Source organism: Physeter macrocephalus, chromosome 14 (genome assembly GCF_002837175.3).
Source record: "Physeter macrocephalus isolate SW-GA chromosome 14, ASM283717v5, whole genome shotgun sequence".
Taxonomy (NCBI): domain Eukaryota; kingdom Metazoa; phylum Chordata; class Mammalia; order Artiodactyla; family Physeteridae; genus Physeter; species Physeter macrocephalus.
The window spans coordinates 56,871,457-56,879,351 of NC_041227.1; the positions used below are offsets into that span (position 1 = coordinate 56,871,457).

The following is a 7,895-nucleotide window of genomic DNA, read 5'->3' on the forward strand; positions in this document are numbered from 1 at the left end:
TTTGATTTGCATTTCTCTAATGATTAATGATGTTGAGCATTCTTTCATGTGTTTGTTGGCGATCTGTATATCTTCTTTGGAGAAATGTCTATTTAGTTCTTCTGCCCATTTTTGGATTGGGTTGTTTGTTTTTTTGTTATTGAGCTGCATGAGTTGCTTATAAATTTTGGATATTAGTCCTTTGTCAGTTGCTTCGTTTGCAAATATTTTCTCCCATTCTGAGGGTTGTCTTTTGGTCTTGTTTATGGTTTCCTTTGCTGTGCAAAAGCTTTTAAGTTTCATTAGGTCCCATTTGTTTATTTTTGTTTTTATTTCCATTTCTCTAGGAGATGGGTCAAAAAGGATCTTGCTGTGATTTATGTCATAGAGTGTTCTGCCTATGTTTTCCTCTAAGAGTTTGATAGTGTCTGGCCTTACATTTAGGTCTTTAACCCATTTTGAGTTTATTTTTGTGTGTGGTGTTAGGGAGTGTTCTAATTTCTTACTTTTACATGTAGCTGTCCAGTTTTCCCAGCACCACTTATTGAAGAGGCTGTCTTTTCTCCACTGTACATCCTTCCCTCCTTTATCAAAGATAAGGTGACCATATGTGTGTGGGTTTATCTCTGGGCTTTCTATCCTGTTCCATTGATCTATATTTCTGTTTTTGTGCCGTACCATACTGCCTTGATTACTGTAACTTTGTACTATAGTCTGAAGTCTGGGATCCTGATTCCTCCAGCTCTGTTTTTCTTTCTTAAGATTGCTTTGGCTATTCGGGGTCTTTTGCGTTTCCATACAAATTGTGAAATTTTTTCTTCTAGTTCTGTGAAGAATTCCATTGGTAGTTTGATAGGGACTGCATTGAATCTGTCGATTGCTTTGGGTAGTATAGTCATTTTCACAATGTTGATTCTTCCAATCCAAGTGTTTCCTTAATTTCCCTTTCAGATTTTTCATCATTAGTGCATAGGAGTGCAAGAGATTTCTGTGCATTAATTTTGTATCCTGCTACTTTACCTAATTCATTGATTAGCTCCAGTAGTTTTCTGGTAGCATCTTTAGGATTTTCTATGTATAGTATCATGTCATCTGCAAACAGTGACAGTTTTACTTCTTCTTTTCCGATTTGGATTCCTTTTATTTCTTTTATTTCTCTGATTGCTGTGGCTAAAACTTCCAAAACTATGTTGAATAATAGTGGCGAGAGTGGACATCCTTGTCTTGTTCCTGGTCTTAGAGGAAATGCTTTCCGTTTTTCACCATTGAGAATGATGTTGGCTGTAGGTTTGTCATCTATGGCCTTTATTATGTTGAGGTAAGTTCCCTCTATGCCTACTTTCTGGAGGGTTTTTATCATAAATGGGTGTTGAATTTTGTCAAAAGCTTTTTCTGCATCTATTGAGATGATATGGTTTTTCTCCTTCAATTTTTTAATATGTTGTCTCACATTGATTTGCGTATATTGAAGAATCCTTGCATTCCTGGGATTAACCCCACTTGATCATGGTGTATGATCCCTTTAATGTGCTATTGGATTCTGTTTGCTAGTATTTTGTTGAGGATTTTCGCATCTATGTTCATCAGTGATGTTGGCCTGTAGTTTTCTTTCTTTGTGACATCTTTGTCTGGTTTTGGTATCAGGGTGATTGTGGCCTTGTAGATTGAGTTTGGGAATGTTCCTCCCTCTGTTATATTTTGGAAGAGTTTGAGAAGGATAGGTGTCAGTTCTTCTCTAAATGTTTGATAGAATTCGCCTGTGAAGCCATCTGTCAGGACCTAATTTTTAAAAATAATTTTTTCTTTCTGATTACATTTATACATTGAGTTTGCAGCAGCATAGTTTGTGTGTGGTATATCTTGTGGAATGAATGAATGGATGCATAAGTGACTCTGCAGAACCAGAAATGAAAGGTATCCTGTGGAATGCACCCTTGCTAGTAATCATACTAATCCTATGTGGAATATTATCCCTGATCTCTATTGGGTTTGACACTTCCTAAACACCTTATTGGAAATGGAGACAGTAATTCAAAAGTAGCACTTAATCATAGTATTAGATGGTGCAGCTAAGTGTTATCATACCCATGCTTCCACAAGGAAAGAATCATATTATTAACATTAAATCATCTGAGTAGAATGTATAAGGAATTGAGCATAGAATGATGCCTTCCCAGTTCAGGGTCTAAAAGACAGATTGAGAGATAAGTAAACCGATTTGTAGATTAGGGCTTTGGTACCAACTGGCTGGGATTTTGGGGCAAGTCACTTTACCTCTCTGGGTCTCAGTTTCCTCCCCTGCAGAGGAAGGGGCATAAAGCTGGTGGTTCCTCTGATTTTTCTTTTACCCCATCAAGCTGGAGCTAGATATCCTCCTCTGAAAACACAAGATATTATAAGAAGAAGAAACTCAACAGAGAAGCACATCTTGTAAATGGTAGATATTTGATTCAAACCCAGTCTTTCTTTACCCTCAATCCACTAGCTTTCTACTATTATTTTATTTATGTCATCCCCCCTATCTGAAATTCCCTTATTCACTCAAAAACAATGAAATGTATCTTGGGTACCTGTAATGGTCCCTATTGTATTGAAATTTGCTCTCTGTACAAAGACCCAGAGCCCCCTCTTCCTCTCTGACCTTGTGAGATTTTCTGGCAAGCATTCTGCTGCCCTATACTCCTTCCTCAGCACCTAACCATGCTCCCTAAAGTTCTACAACTTTGTAGTGTACACCAGTGGCCTTGTGGGTTGGGAAGGCTATATGACATAGCATAAAACATGAGCTGAGTCCCAGAGTCAAACACATATAGGTTTTAAATAGAGGTGAAGGTACTCACCACTTTCTAGGTGTGTGACTCTGGACACAACACTTTATATCACTAAGCCTTAACTTGTTTATGTAAGGGGACAAAAAGGGGACAATGATGCTATTGTGAATATTGCTGGTTGCCTAACCAACAGTCATTCCATCTTTGTTGACAGTAGGGTACTGTTTCATTCAGGCATTCAGGGCAAGGTGTCTTGTCCCAGGGGATGAATTTTGACTTCCAGATTGATCATAATAATCCTATTCCCATTTGTCAATGACTGCTTTAGGTTAGGCCATATGACCATTTCTGGATCATGGGATACAAAGGGAAATCTATTGGAGAATACTGGGGAAAGATTTCCCTCCCTAACAACAAGAGAGAGACCTGAGAAAAGAGTGAGCCCATCTTCCTTTCTTCATAATTTTAGATGTTACTGATCCTATGATTGTTGGCGCTATAGCAGCCTCTTACAGTAATGAGAGGGAAACCAAGAAAATCACAGAAAAGCCATACAGAGCCCTGACAGTGTTTAGGTGCTGAATCTACTTTCTCTGAAACCTCTATCTCTAGATGTTTTATTAAATGAGAAATAAATATCTCTACTGCTTAGACATTTTAACATTTTGTGGGATCTGAAAGTTACATTATGTTATATACACTCTTTAAGTCAAAGAATACAAAATTTAAAATATGAAAATCAGGTGTGAAAATAAATATTTATTTAGAATAAAAAGAAGCCGCAGCAGATTACAAATTTTAAAAGCTGACAAATGTGCACATCACAAAATTTTAAAAATAATAGTTTTTATTAACGATTAATAAATCTCTGTAATATATATTTTTTAAACATCTTTATTGGAGTATAATTGCTTTACAATGGTGTGTTAGTTTCTGCTTTATAACAAAGTGAATCAGCTATACATATACATATATCCCCATATCTCCTCCCTCTTGCGTCTCCCTCCCTCCCACCCTATCCCACCCCTCTAGGTGGTCACAAAGCACCCAGCTGATCTCCCTGTGCTATGCGGCTGCTTCCCACTAAAAAATATGGAATGCGTCACGAATTTGCGTGTCATCCTTGTGCAGCGGCCATGCTAATCCTCTCTGTATCCTTCCAATTTTAGTATACGTGCTGCCGAAGCGAACACCTCTGTAATATTTTTATCCTATATGCTCAGGCTGCATACTCTGTCTTCATATGACAATAACTTGATAAAAATACTTTCTATAGAGAAAATAAATAATTCTAACTTTTTTCTAGCATCGTTGATGAGAAATTAATACGGCTCTTGATGGTTTAGAAAATTTACTTTCAGTTCCACAACTCATTATTAGTAATGACGTGTAAATTTTTAGGATTATCACTAAATTTGGGAAAAGCTCTAATGAGTTTGTTTCATATATGAGTTGTATGCTTTAGAAGAATTTCGCATAGACTAGCTTCTGACTCCATATACTTCAAACTTAATTTCTCCTCTGTTACTTGCATTTCTTCTGTCCCCATTGCAATACCACCTCTGGCCCTGCTGTTTTGGATCAAAATACTAGATGAGTCAGCACAGTGTGGCAGGAGTATTCCTGGAAGCCATAGGGATAAGTCATTTACGGGTAGCTTAGAGTCACTTAACAATTCATGGAAATGAATGAGAAACACATGAACAAATCCCGCTAAACCCCATCCTGATGTATTACTGCAGCTCAATCCCAAATCCCCAGATGCTCTCAGCCTCTCTAGCACTAACCAACATGAGGGGAGGTGTAACAAAAAAGAACCCCCAGGAGGAAGAATTCCCAGGCTTAAACCATTGCTGTTCAAACATTTTACTTTTACAAAATTTCAAAACATGTGATGATGGAAACACATTGCTAGGGCCTTAGAAAGGACCCATGCAAGTGAGGGGGCCGTAAAATGTAAGCTTTCTTTGCTTCATGTGAAATACATCTTCCTCTTATTACAGTCATGCCGTGAGAATTGAATGAACCCATAATATAAATAAGGTGCTTATTACAACGTCTGGCACATAATGAAGTTTGAGATATGTTAGGAACTATTATATTTTAGTAGTATTAGTATTATTTAAGATGGTACCTCCCACAGTACCTCCTTTCTTGTCTCCTAAATGTGTTTTCATTGCTGGAATCAAAGGACGGAAACAAGTCTTTGACCCACACCTCTGGGTAGATACACTTTTAGTTTTCCAATATGAAATTTGTTCCTGATAGGGCTTTAGTTTTCAAGGGTTAAAAATTTCTAAGCCTGGTAAGGGTGAAGGTCTCTATAATCACAGTGAACAGGAAATCAAAGTGACGTCTTTCCAATCAATAGTTTTATGATTACTTTTTAAAATTACATCTTTGCCCTAAAATCGGCATGCTATATTTAGTCACCATCACCAAGAGACATCTGCCCAATGAGGCAACAGCACTTTTTATAAGTGATACGTCATCTATTTATTTCAGCAGCTAAGTACCTTCTGGCACAACAAACAGCCACCTTTGGAAACAAAGATGGAATTTGGGGTGCCTTAACAGATATGGGTTGTCTAAAATTACAGACAGTGCTAATTAACTGGAACACAGAATTAGAACCTACAGTTCAGAAAAGATGCAAGAAAAATACAGTGTTGGAAACTTTAGCACTGGGGAGCTAAGCTGACTGTTTCAAGGATGCTAAATTGATGATAAGAATTAGGTACCGTTGTTAAATCTCAATAAACAAAGCCTGACAGGTTGTGGCTGAATTAGAACATTTGTTTGCTCAAAGAGAGGGTGTTTAAAGTAAACTCCTTTTCACTGATAAAAAATTATGAATAAAGCTAGTGAAAAAGATACTACAATCTGTGGGAGGGGAGACTGAAATTGACCATAATTTCATTTATGTTTGACTAACAAGAGAATTTTTTTCTGTCAAATACACCTTAATTCAAAGAAAATAGCTGTTATTAGTATTCTTGAATTTAAAAACTGAATGAATTGCCTGAAGTATTTAAAAAAATATTAGGAGAGGCTGGTGGAGTCTGGTCCTTCCAAGAGAGCCTGATTGGTGGAGTCAAGTGAAAAAGGCAAAGTTCCGAAGTTTCAAAGACTGGAACTTTTATCCTAGATGCATCTCTAATTCACTGGATGATCTTAGTCAAATTACCTAAGTGATCTGGCTAATAAGGACAATAATAATCCCTGCCTCCTTAATTAATAATAATCATGGAACACTTTGAAAACTAGAAGGCACTGCATAAAACGAAAAGTCGCAATGGCAGTAAAGCATGGTGATTAGGAGCCCAAAGTGTATGTGAGTCAGGACTAGCCTCCGCTGGAAGCTCAGCCACTAACCAGGTATGCGGTCAAGGGCAGAGTCCTTAACTTCTCTTCAGAAACAGCTCTAGCGATGGTCAGATGAGATAATGTACATGAATTAGTTAGTTCACCTGGGTGTATCAATAGCCCAAAATTGTAATAACTTAAATATAAAGAAGATGAGATCAAGGCAAGCAGTCCAAGCTAGGCTCTCTGCTTCCATGAGGTCATTCCGGGATCCAGGATCCTCCTTCCTTGTTGCTCTGCTATCCCTAGGCTGTTCTCATTTGCATCAGCAAAGATGGCTTGACAGCAATCTGAATTCCAAGCAGCAAAATGGATGAAGGCAAGGTAAGGGGAATAAGGGCACACCCTCTATCTATCTATCTATCTATCTATCTATCTATCTATCTATCTATCTATCTATCTATCTATCTATCTATCTATCTATCTATCTATCCATCTATCTACCTACCTACCTATTATTTCTATCTACTTTTCTATAAATAACATGTTTGCCTTTTATCATTATGAGCCTTAAACAATGTTTTTTTACAAGGCACTGACTGTTGCAAAGTTCTGAAATGCTTGGAGACCAGTCATAGTCATTTTAGGCTTTTTAATGTCTGATCTCTCAGAGGGAGCCTTACCCTTGGGCTGCAGCAGTGAAGGGGAAGATGTCAGTCTGGGGAGACAAACTTGTCCCAATTTCCTGGGATGTTCTGCGTTTCAGAACTAAAAGTCCTGTGTTCCATGATCCCCCCCTCAGTCCTGGGAAAACTGAGATGGTGATTCACCCAAGATACCCTATCGTGGGATTCTGAGAGACCTGTGGGGATGAAACTGGGTTGGAGCTTCAGGAGAACCAGTTGAGGCACCTGGGGTGTCAGAGATAGAAGGGGCTTTGAAAATATAGGTCAGACCATCATTTTATGGTTAGACTTGCTGTATATAAGAAAGGGAGAGATGTGACCATGGTTATGCCATTCCTAAGTGGAGAGATGGGTAGAATAAATTTCAGGAGACTGAGAAGGAGGCCATTCTCCAAACACACCTCCACCATGGGTCTGTCCTGGCATGGCCTTTCCCTCCCACCTAACAAGAAAGTCCATTCACAAGCTCTGTTGATGTGTTAGACCATGAATACTCAATCAGTGGAGAGGACCTAACAGTAGAACTCAAAGGCACCCAAAGCCTCTCCTCTTCTTTTTTCTTTCTTTTTTCTCCTATAACTCTTGTATTAATTGGAGCTCTGTTGATGATTACAGATGAAAGAAACATAACTCAAACTGGTTTCAGCAGGAAAAAGGAACTACATTGGCTCATATGACTAGATTCATAAATAATCCAGCTTCAGGCACAGCTGGATACAGGGGCTCAAATCACAGTTTCATCTGTGCTTCTATCTGAATAAGTTTTGTTCACTGGCAGATTCTTCCCCTCATGGTGACAAAATTGCTGCTGGCACCCCAGACTCACTCCCTTGAAATCCGTGGAAAGAGAGTTTCTCTTTTGTAGTTCTCATAAAATTCCCAGAATTGAGTTACACAAGTCTGACTTGGTCACACATGCCCATGATTATGGTCAAAGAATGGAACATGCTGATTGGACAGCCTGCCTTGTGTGCTTATCCCTGGAGTGGGGGACTATGAGGTCAGCCCCACATGAGATCCATGGGCTGGGTGAGAGTAGAGAGGGCTGGTCTCCCAGATGAAAATATTGATGCTAAAGATGGAAGAAGGGAATACGGATGCTCAGTAGGCAAATATCAGCAGATGTCCATAACATCTCCTAAATTCTCTCCTC

General features: G+C 38.6%; 1 non-coding gene across 1 annotated transcript; it reads right to left on the bottom strand.

Annotated features, from left to right (window-relative positions):
* Positions 1-3,836: 3,836 nt before the first annotated feature.
* On the bottom strand, positions 3,837-3,943 carry LOC112064862 (U6 spliceosomal RNA). Its single transcript, XR_002891716.1, has one exon. It is a non-coding gene; the product is annotated as a U6 spliceosomal RNA (small nuclear RNA).
* Between the last annotated feature and the right edge of the window lie 3,952 nt (positions 3,944-7,895).